The 17,632-nt window shown below is 38.6% G+C and overlaps 1 protein-coding gene across 5 annotated transcripts in view; it reads right to left on the bottom strand.

Moving 5' to 3' along the window:
- Positions 1-17,632, bottom strand: part of SYT1 (synaptotagmin 1) — a 642,856-nt gene that overhangs the window by 376,556 nt on the left and 248,668 nt on the right. The window contains exon 1 of one of the 5 annotated variants that reach the window (XM_083182617.1): positions 15,496-17,426. The exons of 3 other annotated variants lie outside the window; for them this stretch is intronic. The gene's annotated coding sequence lies outside the window, so the exon portion shown is untranslated. Of the gene's footprint in view, positions 1-15,307; positions 15,460-15,495; positions 17,427-17,632 lie in introns of those variants that run through there. One more of the 5 variants, XM_083182616.1, reaches the window with a different exon arrangement.

Raw genomic sequence — 17,632 nt, 5'->3', positions numbered from 1 at the left:
CACAAAATTGTTGTAGAATGTAATTGTTGTAGAATGTAATCTAAACGCTACAGTTAACGAAAAAAAAACTGCTTCAGAGTCTATTAAACAGCTTCTGTAAAACTTCTTGAACACTACTGTATAAAGAACTTTTCAAGCACTCAGATAGCCAAAACAGTCTACCTTTATTCACTGCAATGACAAAAACATAAAAATTATGGCTTATCAGAAGCATGTATTGCATCCTAACCAGGAGCACTTATCACATCTCATTTTGAAACACTTAGCAAGTTTTACCCTTATGCTAAGCATCCATAGCGTCTCTCCATAAATATCCATCATGTCTCACTCAGATCTGTCAATCATATCTTACCTAAATGTATCTATCATGCCTCACCCAGAAACACCCATCACATCTCACCAACAATAACTCATTATGTCTCCCGTATGAGGACCCATCATCTCTCCCCCGGAAGCATTTCCCAAGTCTGACAAGTCCAAAAAATGCCCAACATGTTCAATCAAACAATGTCAAACCAGAAGAGTCAGATAAATATCATTCCTAAATCTGAGCTTTCCTCCAATATATGAACATATTAAAGACACTTAATATGTCCCTTGTTACTACCGTAAGATATTTTTCCATGAATTCTTTTCTCCTCCGTGCTGTCTTTTCTTTCTAGTGCTCTCTCTTTCATATGTCCACAATCTTTTCCTGCCTGAAGCACTCATTTTACTTCAATGTTTCTTTTCTCTCTCTTCTAATAGTTTTGATTCTATTCCCTCTGATTATATTTTCCCATCTTTATCTCTTTTCTTCCCTGTAGTAGATTCCTATTTTCTTCCCAAATTTCTTCTGGGGTACTGCCTAAATGTTTTCTCCACTCTCCCACAGAAGCAGACAGAATATTTGCCCTCTCCTATTGTGCCTTAATGGTTATATACATTAGAGAATACAGTAGCTAATATCCTCAACTTACCTCTGTAACGTCACAAATACAGCTCCTACAGATGTGGGCCTGACAAATTTGACCAGTTTGTATCTTCATGCTGCTAATGATTGGTCTTCTGTAACAGCAATACTCTGGTTCTATGACCTAAACAGCCATCTGAACACTACACATTTGAAAATTTCATATTGGAAGCTGTGTACTATTTCATGACAGCTCCTGTTAAGATTTTACCCATACAAAGAACAGTATGGACCTAAGAGGTGGTGCTCCTCTCTTCAACTGCTGAAATGCCTTGCATTTGTACTCCTTGCCACCCTAACTTTGTTAGTGTGTGTATATTAGGAGTGAGCCTAGCCATTAACAGCCCATGGTGGCTATTGAGGTGATGCTGATTACATTCATTTTGTTAATCTAACTACCTAAAATCCTGCTTCCTGACAAAGTGGCCTCCCTGTGTCTTTTTTACAGAGGGGTAGGAAATTTGAGCCATCCATGGAGTATTTAGGAGGATGAGCAGGACACTCTGAAAAAGAGGACCCTCTGAGCTGACCAAGGACTGTTCATGGTGCCCTCCAACAGGCCCAGGTCCAGGTAACTGTGCTACTTCAATAATGTAACCTGAAGCAAGGATCTTACATTGCTTTCGGAAAGGTTTCACTGTTTGATTGAGCTTTACCTTTTTGAAGCATTTTCAGAGATCTGACATGTGTGAAGAAGTTCAAGCAACTCCAGCTTAAGCAAAGTGAGGCCAAACACAGAGTATAAATGTAATGAAGGCAATTAGCATCTACAAAAGTTACATGTCTATAGTTTTATACAGTATAAGCAGCTTACAGATCCTCCGAAAATCATTGTTCCTGGATTGTATAATGTATAAGTTCATAAACAGATTTATTTTTTACATATAGGAAACTTTAACTACACACACCGCCATTGAAAACCTTTATTTTTTTATTTTTATTTTTTTATTAATTGTACTTATTGGCAGAAATACATAGACAATTAATGTGAAATGTATTCTTATTTATTAACAGTTTCTTATATAGCGCACCAATTTACAATTGTAAATGTGCTATCAACTAGTGTGTTTGTTAAATCATGTAGACCAGGAATGGGGAAACTTCAGCCCTCCAGCTGTTGTTGAACTACACATCCCAGCATGCCCTGCTACATTTTTGCTATTTGGCCATGCTAAAACTGTTGCAGGGCATGCTGGGATGTGTAGTTCAACAACAGCTGGAGGGTCGATGGTTCCCCATCCATGATGTAGACTTTAAAGAAACACAAAAACTGACTTGCCATTAGCTCTATTGACATACAAATGAAAAAAAATCTATTGGCAATCAATTGCGATATAATTTTGTGTACTTGCTTAGATTCTACAGGAGGAAAACAGAAAAATGTTTTACCAAAAACTATAGGGGAGTCAACACTTGCCCTTGCCAAGAACGCTTCCTCAGAACTGTTTAGTTGTTAGTATAGCAAGAAAAGAAAATTTGTGAAAATAAAATGTGCTAATATATTCACAACAAGCTCATGCCAGTGATAATGAATGTAATGAAATTCATCAAACTGTCACCAAAACTTCCTGCCAGGTAAACAGTGAATCTATTAACAATTTCAAAAATATATTTGGATGAGAAAGATGCAGATGTTTAAAAAAAAAGTGGAAAAAGACACCAAATTCTTAAATTTATGGTTGTAAACCAGTTTTTGTTAAACTGGACTGCAGCGTTGACCTTGTTGTGCAAAGGGGACCGCTTAGCCCATATAAACATACATGCCATCATGAATGTACGGTAATTTATGTACTGGATGGTTCCAACGGTAATTGGCAGCACTGAATACCCTGATTTCCATGCAGCACCTGGTAAACACCATGCTTCAAAGTCCCCAATACCTTACATTGCACATGGAAAGTTCTACCAACTGTTTCATCTCTCACATTTCTGCCTCTTTGAAGTATTGTGCGTACCATTTGGATATTAAAATGCTTCTTTCTGTGTTTTGCTGTGATCTATAGCTCTGTTGTACAGCCCCAAGAAGATCTTTAACATTCTCTGCCTGACTACCTCGTTTCATATCCACTGAATCGTCTTAGGTGATTTCAAAATCACAATTTATGACCTACATTCTCTTTATTCTTGCAAATTACTTTGTACCTCTTCTCCTCTCCCACAAGACCAACTCTTTTACTCAAAGTGATGCTGCATACATCTTTTTTTGGACAGACATTGTTCCATTTCTAATTTTTTATATATACCTTCCCTCTTTCAGCCATAACCCGATAATGGGGGTTATTCCGACCTGATCCATTCTCTGCAAAATTGCGAAACCCTGCTATCAGGTATAAGCCACCCACCCAGAGTGAAATTCCACCCTGCGAATTGCTTAGCACATCTTGATCAAATTAGCTAGATCGTCAATTCACATTCACTGATCACCATGGAAGGATTTGGGTGCAGTCTGTGTGTAGCCCTGGACTTACTCGCCAGTTGTGTTAGAAGCAGTTGGATCAGGGCCAGAGCTGACGTCACGTGACATCCCCTCAAACGGCTAGGCATGCCTGTGTTTTCCCCGACACTGACAGAAAATGGCCATTTACCACCTCCAAATACCGGTTTTCTATCAATCAACTTGCTTACAGCCAGCAATGAAAAAATGAGCATGATTTTATTGAAGGATGGCCTTGCGCATGCATACTATGAGCCACACGCATGTGCAGTCTAGTGATAATTACCTGGCCAGCAAATTTTCGGCCATGCGATCAGGTCTGTAATCCTATGTACTTTATTAAAAAAACTATACATAGATATCAGTAATAGAAATATATTCTGTCTGATCTAGCATGACCCCATCTCACTCATATACCAGTAATAAGTCTTGAAAAAAGTTGCTGGAACAACTACAGTATTTCTTCTCATCCATGATCAGAAATCAGATATAGATATAGCAAATGAATGTAATGTTGCTGGCATAAAGTCTCAATCAATAAGGACTGCATTGGCAAAAGTCTTGCACATGTCATTGCTATACTTGCTGTCCTCATAGTGCAATGGTCTAGATACTGTTAAACAGTTATATGTCCAATTTCACATGTCAGTTTCTCAATATGAGTGTTCCTCATAGCTTTCTCAGAGGTTATCTCACACAACTGATTGAAACCTTTTCTAGTTCTCGTCCCACTCATCAAATCACAACTCATGGTAATAAAGTGTTTGGATTTCCTTTTGACAAAAGGAGTGGCCTCACAGATCAATGTGTGCAATGGCACAATGCTATTGGAACTTGGCATACCGCTGCTAGAAAATATCAGACAAGGGGTCGCTTCTGAAAATGTTCATCCCAGTGCCTATGTCCACTGCACTTTGTCCCAGACTGGCCTCTATTCTAGTCTTAAGAAAGCAGAGTGTCTTCTTAAGCTGGCTAATAGAGGCCTTAGAGCACATGCCCACTGTCATATTAACAAAGGGGTGGATGGAGCTGCAGCGCCAGGACTACATATAAAAATAGGCCCAGCATCATAACAGCATGATGATCACTAGTCACCAGCTGGCCACATGGCTGGCCATAAATCATAAGTATCAAAATTACATTTCTATTTTACACATGTATGCAATTGTTGCACTGGGACTTACAGTGTATGGGTTCTACATGCCTACAAGGCATTGGCCTTACCTGCTCTACTTTTCATAATACGCCATTGAGCAGTTTCAGCTCCAGGCCCATTAGGCACTTAATCTGACCCTGCACAAGAAAAACCAACATTATCCCCCCATACTTTATATGGGTCACGTAGTGGCCTCAATTCCTCTACTTTACTTATATTGTATTTTCTACAATTATAGTATTAATTCCTTCAAATGTGTCTCAAATATAATTATATTGAAACTGTAATTTTAGAATATTTCTAACTCTATGAAGCCTTGTTAACTTCTATTTAAGGAATTCCAGTTGCGAGCCTAATGGTGCCCACACACGCACCGATCCCGGCGTGCGTTGTGGGCTTAACTAGCACACATAGCATCGCATCGTATGCCTTGTGCATACGATGTGCAGGCGATACGATGCTATGCTAGAAAAAGCTAGTACAAAAAGTATGTGCAGCACATACTTTTTGTACTGTACGATGAGGTGCCGCGGGAGCGCGCACCCCATCGTACAGCATCGCACCGCCGGGATCGGTGCGTGTGTGGGCACCATGAATGTTATACTATTCTACTTAAAGTATTCAACAGATTTTAACTGCCACAAGAAAAATGAGCTGTCTGAATCTTATAAAAACAAAAAAATCCTAACTGTCTCTTCCCTAAGAACAATGACAGAATGCAGAGTTTAACTACTGCACTAGGAAGCATGTCTGTTGAATGTGAATAAAATCCTCACTAATGCAAGAGAACTCGTGTTGAAATATTTATTACTGTATATATAATACTTTTCGAACAGCTGCTAAAAATAAAAAGCAAACCTGTCATTTCATGGAAGCTGTGAGATTATTTTACAATCAATACAGCAGGAAATAAGACCACAAATCCACATTCATTAAGATGGATGCGAACATCCCAGGTGCCCTTGTGTGACTAACATCAAAGCCTAGTAAATACTATAACCTCAAGGGAGAATACTATATTGAAGAAGGACTCAGAGCAACAGACTGCTAATTTATAGGTGAAATCGGTTTGCTTTGCCTACCCAAAAGTGATTATGCAGACTTTTGCCAATTTGGCCTCATTTGTGCTTAGATTCTGTAGAATATGCGTGGGATTTATTTGGAGGATCATACGTTTTCACTTGTCAGATGACTGCCATGGTTAGCATTGACACTTGGTTTAGGGATTCTTTTTTTTTTAACATCAATATTTTTATTGAAAATATATCAAAACAAATAGGTGGTGGTGGTGGTGGTGGTGGGGAGGGGGGGAATAGGGGGGGCATAACATAGATTGTATGGATATGCAAACAAACAGAAATGTCACATCATTAATATTATAGATATTGCAAGTGTAGGTTAAATATATCAAGAAAAATATAACAAGGAAAATATGGCAGGTACAGGTTTACACACACACCATGGTACTGAATCGTGTCCTATGGACCAGCAGACAACCAACAACCGAATATGGGTGATATGGTAAATATACGGAAGATCAAACTTGCCATAAAATGGTAAAATGGAGCATGTTATAAGATCCATCAATAAAATCTGATTATTTCTCATTCAAACTAAACTGGAGTGGGTCACATTGGAATGGGCTAGGGAAGTGTGCCGAACCCTCTCCATCAGTAACATATTTATGCCAGTACGACCAGCGTACTAGTAGCGAGGAAGCTGAATATACTGTAATTATTATGAGTGTTCTGTTTCCATACTAAAATGAAAATTTATTTTTTGGATAACTTTTGGGAGCAGAGGGGGAGTAGTTTGTTTCCGGTCCTGGGCCAAGGCCACCCGGACTGCAATGAAAATAGGGCCTAGAACATAGTGTTTATGAGATGGGAAGGAATCTGTGAACATATTGAATAGTGCCATATTGAATAGAGGGTAGTGAAATATCTAGGACCTGTTTGGCCAGACCAAATACTTCTATCCAATAAGCAGTAATAAAAGGACAAGACCAGAAGATATGTATATGTGACCAACATCTCCACATAGTCTTCAGCAATACTTAGAGCATGTGGGCCAAAATGAGCTTAATCTGTCTGGGGTTAGGTATAACCTATAGTGGATCAGGGATTCTGACCAGAGGCCTATCAGTGTCTACATTGCAAGGTATTCTCCCCATGTGTGTCTCATTTTCCTGAAGGTGTTTAATTTTCCTCTCAATGCGCAAAACAAAAAGGTAATGAATGTGAAACTGATCAAAAGCCATGAAGAGTATTTAAGGAGAACAAATGAAACATTTAGCCTAAACAAAACTATGGTACTAAAGTGTTAGGAGGTTAGACTTTAATGTAACTACAGTATATGATTGATATATCAGATACTTTACCTACACAGTACACAGAAATCAGCATATGAAGGATTTTTATATATTTTCTGACATGCTTGTGTAAAGTGGATGTGTAGCACATTGGTTACTGATTGTGGAATTGTAGGTTGACACTCACAATGTCAACATATCATCTCTGGTGACTCACCTGCCACAGGTGGCTTTTTGAGACGTCTTCCAGGTCCCGGTGGTCATTTGAGCATCAATTTCAGATCAGACATTTACTCTGGTGTTCCAGTAAGTATTTCTCTCCTATCCCTAACCTTAATACCTAATCCTAATTCTAACCCTTCTTCTTGTTTATATTCCTAATCCTCCCCCCCCACACACACACACACACCCTCCTGGCCTCAGCTTAAAAGCCCCCATCCACTATGCAGATTTATGCGAAGCTACAAATCTCTACAGATTTCCCTTGTACTCTCACAGGTATCTGATCTCACCCTGGGCTAATTTTCACTCTGTTCACCTTAGATAGATATTATCAGATCTATCTAATGCATACATATTGCATCAGATTGTATCTCATGCAATATTTAAATATAATAGTCTGGGCTACTATGGGTGATGTAAAGCAGGGGCCACTGTAAAAATGTCGGTAAAGAGTTAAGGTGGCCATACACTGCTCTCGGAGCAGTGTATGGGCATCTGTTCCCTCTTGAGCCCCCCCCCCCCCAGGAGCTTCCCAGGTGGCAGGATCATATGCGATACATTGCATGCACTCCTTTGTGATGTATCGCATATGATCCTGGGGTAATGCTACAGCCTGGAGACACATTTATAGTGGTCCCGAGGGGACACAGCATCACCCCGACAACTAGTCACCCCTAGTCAAGGACCCTGGGGGAGTGGGAACTTCCCAATAAAGGAGCCCCCCTTCAGGGCATCCAAGGGCTATGGGTGAATCCCTGGGTTTACACCAGTGCCCCTGGGCTGCGGGTACCGGGCTGAATTCATTGTTAAAAAATATTGTCATGAAGGTGGTAGGCAGTGGTTGGTCCCCTGATGTTGGCACCAGTGTGCTATGGAATGCGATGGCGGTCCCTTGAAGGAAGGGGAGGCGAGTCCCCTGATGTTGGCTAAGAACAACTTTCTTCAGATTGATCACACAGAATCTGAGGAAAACAGGCCAAATCGCAGTAGTGGATGGGGGCCTTAACCCTCATGAAAAAAATGGCAGCTTTTAATTGATCCCCATATACACCATTTGACATAAACTTAGAGCTTGATTCAGAGGTTGACACTATTGCAGTAACATCTGTGAATTTATACAAATTCTGCACCCAAGTGAATGTCCACATAGATGCCCACCTGCTTCAGCTCTAAACTGCTGCTATAAGCAAATAGTCGAGCCAACCATTATAAATTTGGTCAACTATTATGGTTGCTCAGAATGACCTCCAGTGCTAGGGGAACTGCATCTTCTAATGCAGTCTGTGACACCTGCACATCCCTGACATATCAAAATGCCTGCCAATGAAAGCCCTCTCCTAGTCTTCACCCAGGAATACCTTTTTGGATTGCATGATCTCCATAAAATTCCGATATTCTCCTGGTGCTGGGTATCAGCATGCAAATGAACGCATGTGCAGATACAGTATAAAACATAGGGCACATACACTCAATGTTATAAATACAGTCCACCTCTAAATGACGCCCAATACTTACAGTAGATAAACTAAGTGTATTTGTTGCATTTGTATAACATTACTGACAGAACACTTGGAAGACGTTGTTTGTGTGTGTGTTGTCTGAATATTAAAGTATTATAGAAAATGTCATGATTTTTAAATATTTGTTAGTATTACATTTCCCAGCATTAGTTCTTTATTGAATTCTAGTTTAAATATTTAACTCCCATGTCTGTATTACAGTAGCTAAGTGCTATTAGTTTGGGTTGTGGCTACAACCATAATATAATAGGTTTGAATCAAACGTCACCATCAGGTATAGATATTATTTTAAAAATGTGTTCAAGATTACAAAAAAATCGTATACTAAACACACCATAATATTGTCCTGCTATTGAGCACATATAACTTATGTTATGGCAAAATCAAATTGATTAATATTAAATGTGAGGCTGTTTAATTATTCAGTACAACTGTAAAGAACTATGGGGTAGATTTATGAAGTAGTGAACACAGATGCAACCAGCTGTAACATTTCATTTATAGAATGCACTTGATAAATGTTACCTCAAAGCTGACTGGTTGCCATGTGCAACTTCTTCACTGGCTCACTTTTCCACTTGTTTCACTGCTTCATACATCTTCCCCTATAATCTGACATTTAAATGTCTACAGTACAGTGTATTGCACTACATCAGATCTATATATATAAAATATATGCATTTTTCATTTACAATCCATGCATTTTCAATTTGCAAGAACTCTACTTAAGACACAACTAGCCACTCAGCTGCAAGAGTAAAGGTGGCCATACACACGCAGATTTATCTGCAGATCTGTCTGGTTGGAACAAAAACATGGTTATAGATGAGATCAAATGACAGTTGACCATTTGCTTGGAAATGCTGGAAAACTGACAAACTGTCACTCATCCATAACCATGTTTTTGTTCCAACCAGCCAGATCTGAAGATAAATCTTACTAGTGTATGGGCACCATAACTGTCACCACCAGTAATAATACTTACAGTTACAGTACCCCATGCTAGGTGCAGAAGATGTCATTGAAAACAAGGAACACAATCATGGTTGCCCCTTTGCCACACTGTAACATCTATTCTGCAGATGGTAAGGAATGACTGAGATGTGTACAATTCAGGATTACGCAATGCTGCTCTAGGATGTGTATTTTGGTTGCATACAGTATGTGCCGTTTTAGAAAAAATGCTAAATGTAACAGTATTTATATTTTGTGTGATTTAGAATAAGCAGTAATGCAGGGCTGTGAAAAAAGGAGGACTGTGGACTAAAAAAATATTTTGGTTCCCTCCTTACCCTTAAGCCCCATACAAAAAAGATGACCTGCAATATAGTTAATGATATCGGTGGTCCCTTGGGTGGGTGATATTGTGCATACACACTAAACAATATCATTAACGATTCAGTGATGCCACCGGGACCCCACTGAACTTGTAGGTTGCTGACTACATAGCCAAAATTGACCTGCATGTTTTGCGAACAGAGGAAGCATCCTTAATGGTGTTGAACAATCTACACTTTTTAAAAAAAAGATATCACGCAGAAGGGCCCTTCTGATTGATATGTTTTTTTAAAAAACTGGGTAGTGTGTATGGGGCTTTACACTCCTCATAGACTTGATTGGCACCATTTAATAGTTTTAGGAGGACCACAATTATATAGTTGTATAGTTGTACTCTAAAGACATAACTAGTCATATAGCTACTTATCATACTAAAATGTGTATGTAAATGTTCACTCACCCCCCTGCCTGTTCACGCAGGGGAGCGATGTTTTGCGACTGTGCATGTTTTGCGTCAGTTATGCTCATGTGCAACCGCTGTGATAAATCATTCCGCTACGATAAATGATTTTGGTGCCCACACGCAAGGCTGTAAATGGATGATTATGCAAATCATCCATTTACATGCCTGCGGGAAATTGCGCCATGCGAGGGGGGTGGCGGTGACAGGTGGACCAGCAAGGCTGTGAAATTTGCAGCCTTGCAAGTCAACCAGAATAAGGGCCTATATTCCTAACTTTTTTCTATATATTGCAAAACCGGCAAAACAAAGTAGAAAGAAATTATTCAATTCAAGGTCAAGGAGGTAAATACATTCAACAAATGCAATGTAAGTTTTTATCTCTGTGTGAACAGAATAGTCCCTTTTTCCAATGTCAAAACAGTGTCTTCCTACATTGCTATTTGTATATAGTTTTGCTGTGTGCTGTCACAGCGTGATTGATTGCAGCAGATTGTGTATGCTACCGTTAAACACTGATGCTAATGAGAGGTTACATCTCAAAGGGTTATTACCCTTCATAATACATAATAAAACTGACTGAAGTCTGAGGGGTTTTTTTTAAAACAAAAATCAGGAACATATTTATTTTCCGTCTAAAGAAGAACTAAACAAAAAAAGGAAAAAGCACTTGGAAAACAAAATTCCTGTTGTCAAATATCATAAAATGATAATTACTGTGAATCAATTGTATTATAAATGCCCCTCCCTCTGAACTTTAAACTCACATGAGAAGAGAACTCTTCTTATTACAATGCCTCATGTATTTATCCTTTCTTTGTACTCCTCATACTGTATGTTCCATTTTTTTCTAGGTTTTTTTTGTATATTTAACTTTGGGTTCTCTGAGCTTCAATGTCATGTTTAACTTGAAAATAGAGATTTTGTACTTGTATATATTAGATTTGAATATAGTTAGCGACAAAACTCAAGGGTAAAGGAGATCTATGCGCTCTAATTGCCAGATGTGGGGGAGAAGGGCAGAAGGGTCGTGGATGGGCCTGGTTCAGAATACAGGTCCCTGGTGTATGCCAGGAGACTTTAGTAGAGCCCAACATATGCTCCACTGCATGCATACTCATTATAGTAAGGGATCATTGTACATCTGCAGCACCCATTCATGTAAACAGTCAAACAGATCTTAAGCCAATTGTGTGCCTATCTTCTTGGTCCAACACCTAGCAATTACAGAGCCAACACCTATGGCCTGATCCTAGCAGGTCTTTTATTTTTTACCTGGGTCTCTTGTCCTAACCTTTTCTCCACCTGCCCCTGACATCCTTTACAGTATCTCCATACTACATCACCACGTGTTCCTCTGCGTGTCCTATGCATCTGTTGTTTTCTGTGCATTGCTCCAGATCATTAATATGGAGCAGGTGTGATACTAACTTCATTTTTTCACTCAAACTATTTTATTTTCACAACTATTTCATATAATTCTTTTATTTTAAGTGCAGTTGTGTTGTTATTAAATATGTATTACTATGTATTTTCTTATATCAACTGCTTTCACTATTTTGCACCACATTTCAATTAATGTTCTCTGTTTATTGATATAAGACAACATTTTTTGGTACTTGTTTCCTAGCACGGCGCCACGTGGCCACGCTTCAGGCTCGGTGGCTCGCTGCACTCGCCACACTATATAAAATCAACTCCATGCCGACGTGGATAGTGGGGGTATGAAAAGGTCGGAGGACGCGTTCATCGTGGGGTGGCATTAACAATGGTTCCCTATGTAAAATCGGGTCCATCGCATCGGTCTCATTGCATGCCTTAACTTAAGGCATGCGATGGACGCGATTTTTTCATTGTCGGGGAAAAGGTTAAAAATAGCCCTAAAAACGCGTCGGTCGCGTCCATCGCATACCTTAAGTTAAGGTATGCGATCACCTACGACGGGCGCCATGCTACGAAACAAGTACCCATTTTTTATATATATCTCACTATCCTCTGCCCCTTCACACTGGGTCTCATCTTCCTCATACTCTACTCCCATCCCACTTGGAATACACTTACTACTACTCATACCCAGAATGCTCTTATCCCTATCACTCTAATACTTCTTCCCCATCAAACCCTTCTACCTCACTATCTTCTCCACCTCTTTCGGCCAACCTGCCTCCTGTATCATGGCTATCTTAGAACACCAATACTCTCCTGTTTAGCCTCCTCATATTCAGTTTTGTATGTACGTGTACTGATAGGTTTAATTTTCCACTTGCCATATTTTACCTCCTTTTAGATTGTAATGCCCCTCATGGGCATGGTCATCTACAGTACCAACATTTTCATTTGTATGACCTCCAGACTTATGTGTCATAGATAGGGGTGGACATATAGTTATCTAGCAAATAGAAATTTGCAGAAAACTAAAACCCTGCCTATTGCTGACAGTGAGTACCAGCCAGCAATGGTTGGCAGCATTTGGGGGGGAAGGGGGGGGGGGGTTCAGATGGTGTGGCCTCTCATCTGCATTTTGAACAGTGCAGTCCCACAAATGAAACTGCCACTGACACTGATCCTGGTACAGCTTAATTTTTCAAGGAACAAGTGTAATTCTGCCACAAGACAAAAGCATAGGCACTTCTGTTATCCTTCCTCATGTGACTTTCTTTCTTCAGCACTTTATTTTTACGTATCTGTAGATACCATAACCCATTCCTATCCTTTGCATATTCTGTATATATTTCTATGAGATTGATAATGATTAGTCTTTCTTATTACAGTGCTACTTGTATTTGTATTGCAGTTTTGTTTATCTATGTAATTATTTTACATACTATTCCCCAAGCTTTGTAAATAGAATCAGTGAGGAGCCTAGACATTTAGGGGGCATGACTTCAGTTAATATGGGTGTTGCTTATGTGAATTTCTGCCAAATTCTGTCCTGTTGGAAAGTATGCTATCTAACAATTCATCTGCTCAACATAACAATAATCATATCAAAGAAACATTATATTTTTGTAGGGTTAATCACTTCCAGTACTTACAGGCTTTTGTGTCTTTCAGCTGGTTAATAGGTGATGAGGAATTTAATTCCATCACTGTGTTATAGTAATTTGTTATGTAATTATATAACGTTTAATTTATTATTTATTGGTGACAGTATTGCACAAATCATGTCAGTGTGGTTTGTACTCACCTCTACAAATTGTTTGGTATTAAGGGACTGATTCAGACCTGTAAGCAAAACTGCAATTTATGGAGATGGATAAAACCATGCTGCACTTCAGGGGGGCAGATGTAACATGTGCAGTGAGTTAGATTTGGGCGGAGGTCTGTTTAAACCGAAATCTAAATTGCAGAATAAAGCAGCCAGTATTTACATGGCACAGAAACAAAATAACTCCCCTAAATCTACCTCTCTCTACACGTTACAGCTGCCCCACCTGCAGTGCAGCATAGTTTTGTCTATCTTCAAAAATTGCAGCCTTGGTAACTGGTGTGAACCAGGCCCTAAATCTTAAACAAAGCTATTATTTTATAGTGTCACCCCTTTGTGGACCATATAATGCTATTTAAATTATCTGGTTTTCTGCACAACTTGCTAAGAGGTGAAAGGATATTTGATAGAATTCTCAGTCACTTCAGTTATTGAAGTTACACCTCCTCTGCTCTTATCGCTAGATAATGCCTGCCGACTGTCGTACAGTCCTTACATCAGTAATCAGTCATGTCTGTTAAAATTATTTAAGTTTTTACGACTGCGTCAGTATAAGTGGTTTAAACTCGATTGATTTTTTTTTTTTTTTAAAGAAAAGTGGTATATGAAGAGTCACATTGCTTCTGACAATAATGTGCAATTTTTTTCAATTGTTCTTGACTGGAACATATAATTTTGAAAAGCAATCTTGATTTGAAAGAAATGATTGCTTAGGCGGACCTTTCATTTTATGCAGCTATTTGCTTATACATTTTTTTTTCTGCAAAACTACTGTACATAACATAACAAAAATAGCAAATCCCAATAATTAACTTTTACTCTTTTATCATTTTTTAAAAGTTGTAATGCCTTGCTTTGTTAATGTAATCTGCATGTAATTAGTCTTTGTTATTTCTCCTTGTTTCCATATGCTTTGATTTTATAATTGGTTTGTTGGGAAACAAGTTATTGTAAAAGAAGAACAAAATGATAAAAGTTATTAAAAAAAAAAAAAAAAAACATATTTACTGCTGCCAGAGCACAAAATATATTTTGCTTGCTTAAAACAGGGCAGAACTTAATGGGATGCAAAATGAAAGGTAAATTGATAAAACCATAGTTATAGACTGTACACATAAGTATCGTCCGGGATTACGGCCGGGATACATAAAACAAATGGATTGAATCCTGTACCTTTTCAGCTACAGTAAAAGACCAGGGCAGATTTATCAAAGCTTGGAGAATAAAGCGGAGAGAGATAAAGTACTAATCAATCAGCTCATAACTGTCATGTTACATGCTGTGGGGCAGATGAAAAATGTGATTATGCACTATCCAATCAACTCCTAACTGTCATTTTTCAAACGATTGTTTGGCTGGAGCATTATCACTCTCCACTTTACTACTGCTTTATCACCACTTTATCACTTTAATAGGCTTAATACATCTGCCCCAATGTTTGAAAAATGGCAATTGGGAGCTGATTGGTTGTCCCTTTATCTCTCTGTATGCTTTGATGACTCTAATCACTACTGTGTTGAGTGCACCATTCTAGAGTTAATAAATGGTATCGTTTATCATATACATGAGGGGTCATTTTTGATTTGCATTCACAGGTCAATTAAACTATCTTGTAATTGTTTTCTATTATTTTTTTCAATTTACCATAAGTGCTACTCTTTACCTATATAGGACACGGTGCATGGTCACCTGGACTCACTTTTTCCTATGATGGATGCACACATTGCCAACTTTATAGTGATCAATGGCACTTTGTTCAGACTCACATGTAAGCTTTGTTTGTTCTGTTGTCCATGTCTGATTTCATCTTGCCTACAAGATTAGCCAAGGCAGAACCTGATATTATGCTACACTACGTGTTTTGTTGGTCTTTGTTCATCAACTGGCATTTATAAACATATTTGATTACAGTTCCCTAAGAGACAGAAAAAAACAAGCATTTAAATGTACACACCTTTTTCAGAATAGTCATTTGGGCTCTTGAACATGTAAAACACATGCAGAAATTGCCTGAAGCCTAGCACCCAGATAAAAATGTTATAGAAAAATGTCTAAGCACAGAAAGATAAAGAAAGGAAAGTGTTATCGTCCGTATAAGAAAAAAAAGCATATATATAAATATCCAGTTCAGAAAAAGATAATAGAAACTGAATTTGGCAGATGGAAAAGATAGTTAATACCATCTCTAACCATAATTTCTTAGAAAAAATGTCTGCTTATCTGAATCACCTCTTGCCCAAAATGTTACAAACTTTGGACACTATGGTGTAAATTTGTGTTTCAAAAGAGAAATTTCTTAATTACCTCACTTTAAAAATTATTTATTATTTATTAGAGATGTATGTGGACCCCAATGTTTTGGTTTTGGTTCTAATTTATAAGCATGTTTTAGTTTTGGCAAAACCACCCTTAAGTGTATTGCTTCAGATTTCAGTTTAAAATCACTTTAAAAAAATTGGTAGTCATTGGAGGAGTCGATAAAAAAAATAATAAAACAGCTAAATCCAAAACCCAAAATTAGCATTTTAAGGGGGGTATTCAATGTGGGGTCACAGCTGTCGAGCTGGCTCGACAGCTGTGACCCTGTCCCGTTCTCAGTCAGCTCGACCAAGAAATCGCAGGCGGGTTTCAGTGTCCCACCTGCCACGGGGCGAGAAAGGGACGTGGCTGCGAGAAGTGACTGGGAATCGGTGAGCTGCGGCCGGGAGCTGGGCAATTCCCGGCCATTCTTGGCAGAATGAACCCGACTGCTTGTAAAGTCGGGCTTGTTCTGCGAGATCCCCTGCTCAATGCTACCGAGGAAGACAGCATTGAATAGGGAACGGCGGCCATTTCACCCGTCGGGAGATGGTCGCCGGTGATTGAATATCCCCCTAAATCTGAATTACGAACCATGAGAGGATTCTAACTGGGGCTCATTTTGGATCATAATTCATCAGAGGATCTGGATCGGGCTTTGGTTTGGTTTTACGTTAGGATAAATTCAGATTTCTGGAGAACTAAACTGCACATTTCAAATTCAAATTGAGAGATACAGGTAATAGATTTATTACTTAATTTCTTCTGATCAATAAGCAGTTCCAAACTTTAGTTGCCAAAGTAATTTTATTTGTTTTGTATTGTTTGAGTGATGGTGTTTTTTTTTTATAAATTCTTGAACATTAGTCTCTTAAGACTGCAAATTCTTATACACTGTGACTCATTCCTTTGTTTTTACCTTACTTACAGAAGGTACAATCAACAATTATTGAACATAGACAGTTAAGAACAAGGTTTTAAGAGAGAGAGAGAGAGAGAGAGAGAGATTATTTAATACCTAAGAAGTAAAATGTGAAATTGTGGAATTATTTCCATCTCCGTCAGCTAACAAAAGTATTTGCACTGTACATGCAAGATTTATGATGCGTAAAGCTACACATTCCAGTAGCATCTAGAAAGTACAGTTGTTCTCTGTAAATATATTTCATTTATCTATAAATTACTTACTGGAGGGCCTAGTCAGCTTGGATTACTAAATAGGGAATTTTCAAATTGAGCGATTACATGCGCGAGGGGAATTAGCAACATAAAATGCATATGGATTGTAAATGTAATTTCCTTGCAGATTGACAGGAACCCGAGATCTAGGGGTGGTAACCTGCCATTTACAGGGTCATTTTTGAGGAGAGTCTGTGATGTCAGCGATGGACACTTCCATCCTGTCTCAGTCGCAGATTATTCGAAAGCTTAGACAGCAAACACCCTTTGATGGTTCCAAAATTGTGTATGGATTTATGAGTGGATAGCGACTAGCGATCCATATGCAATTCAGTCACAATTTAGCAAGGGGCATCTTCTCTTTTTGTCTGGAAGGAGGATTACTCCTTAAGGTGCATACACACTGTACAATTTTTTTGACCAATTTGGTTGAAAGACATTTCCATTGAACCCAGTGTCCTGGACGGAAGATGTTGACAAAAGATATTGTCAACAAACAAACGATGAATGATGATGCGCATACCCGCCAGTTGTTCATCAAGATTGTTCGTCAACTGTGCATGCAGCTCAATTTGAATATCTTTCAAAAAGAGACTATAAACTGTTTCTTCTTT

The sequence above is a fragment of the Crinia signifera genome, chromosome 4 (assembly GCF_055691185.1).
Source record: "Crinia signifera chromosome 4, ASM5569118v1, whole genome shotgun sequence".
Classification (NCBI taxonomy): Eukaryota; Metazoa; Chordata; class Amphibia; order Anura; family Myobatrachidae; genus Crinia; species Crinia signifera.
The sequence above is the reverse complement of the archived record's forward strand: the minus strand, read 5'-3'. Positions and strand labels throughout refer to the sequence as shown.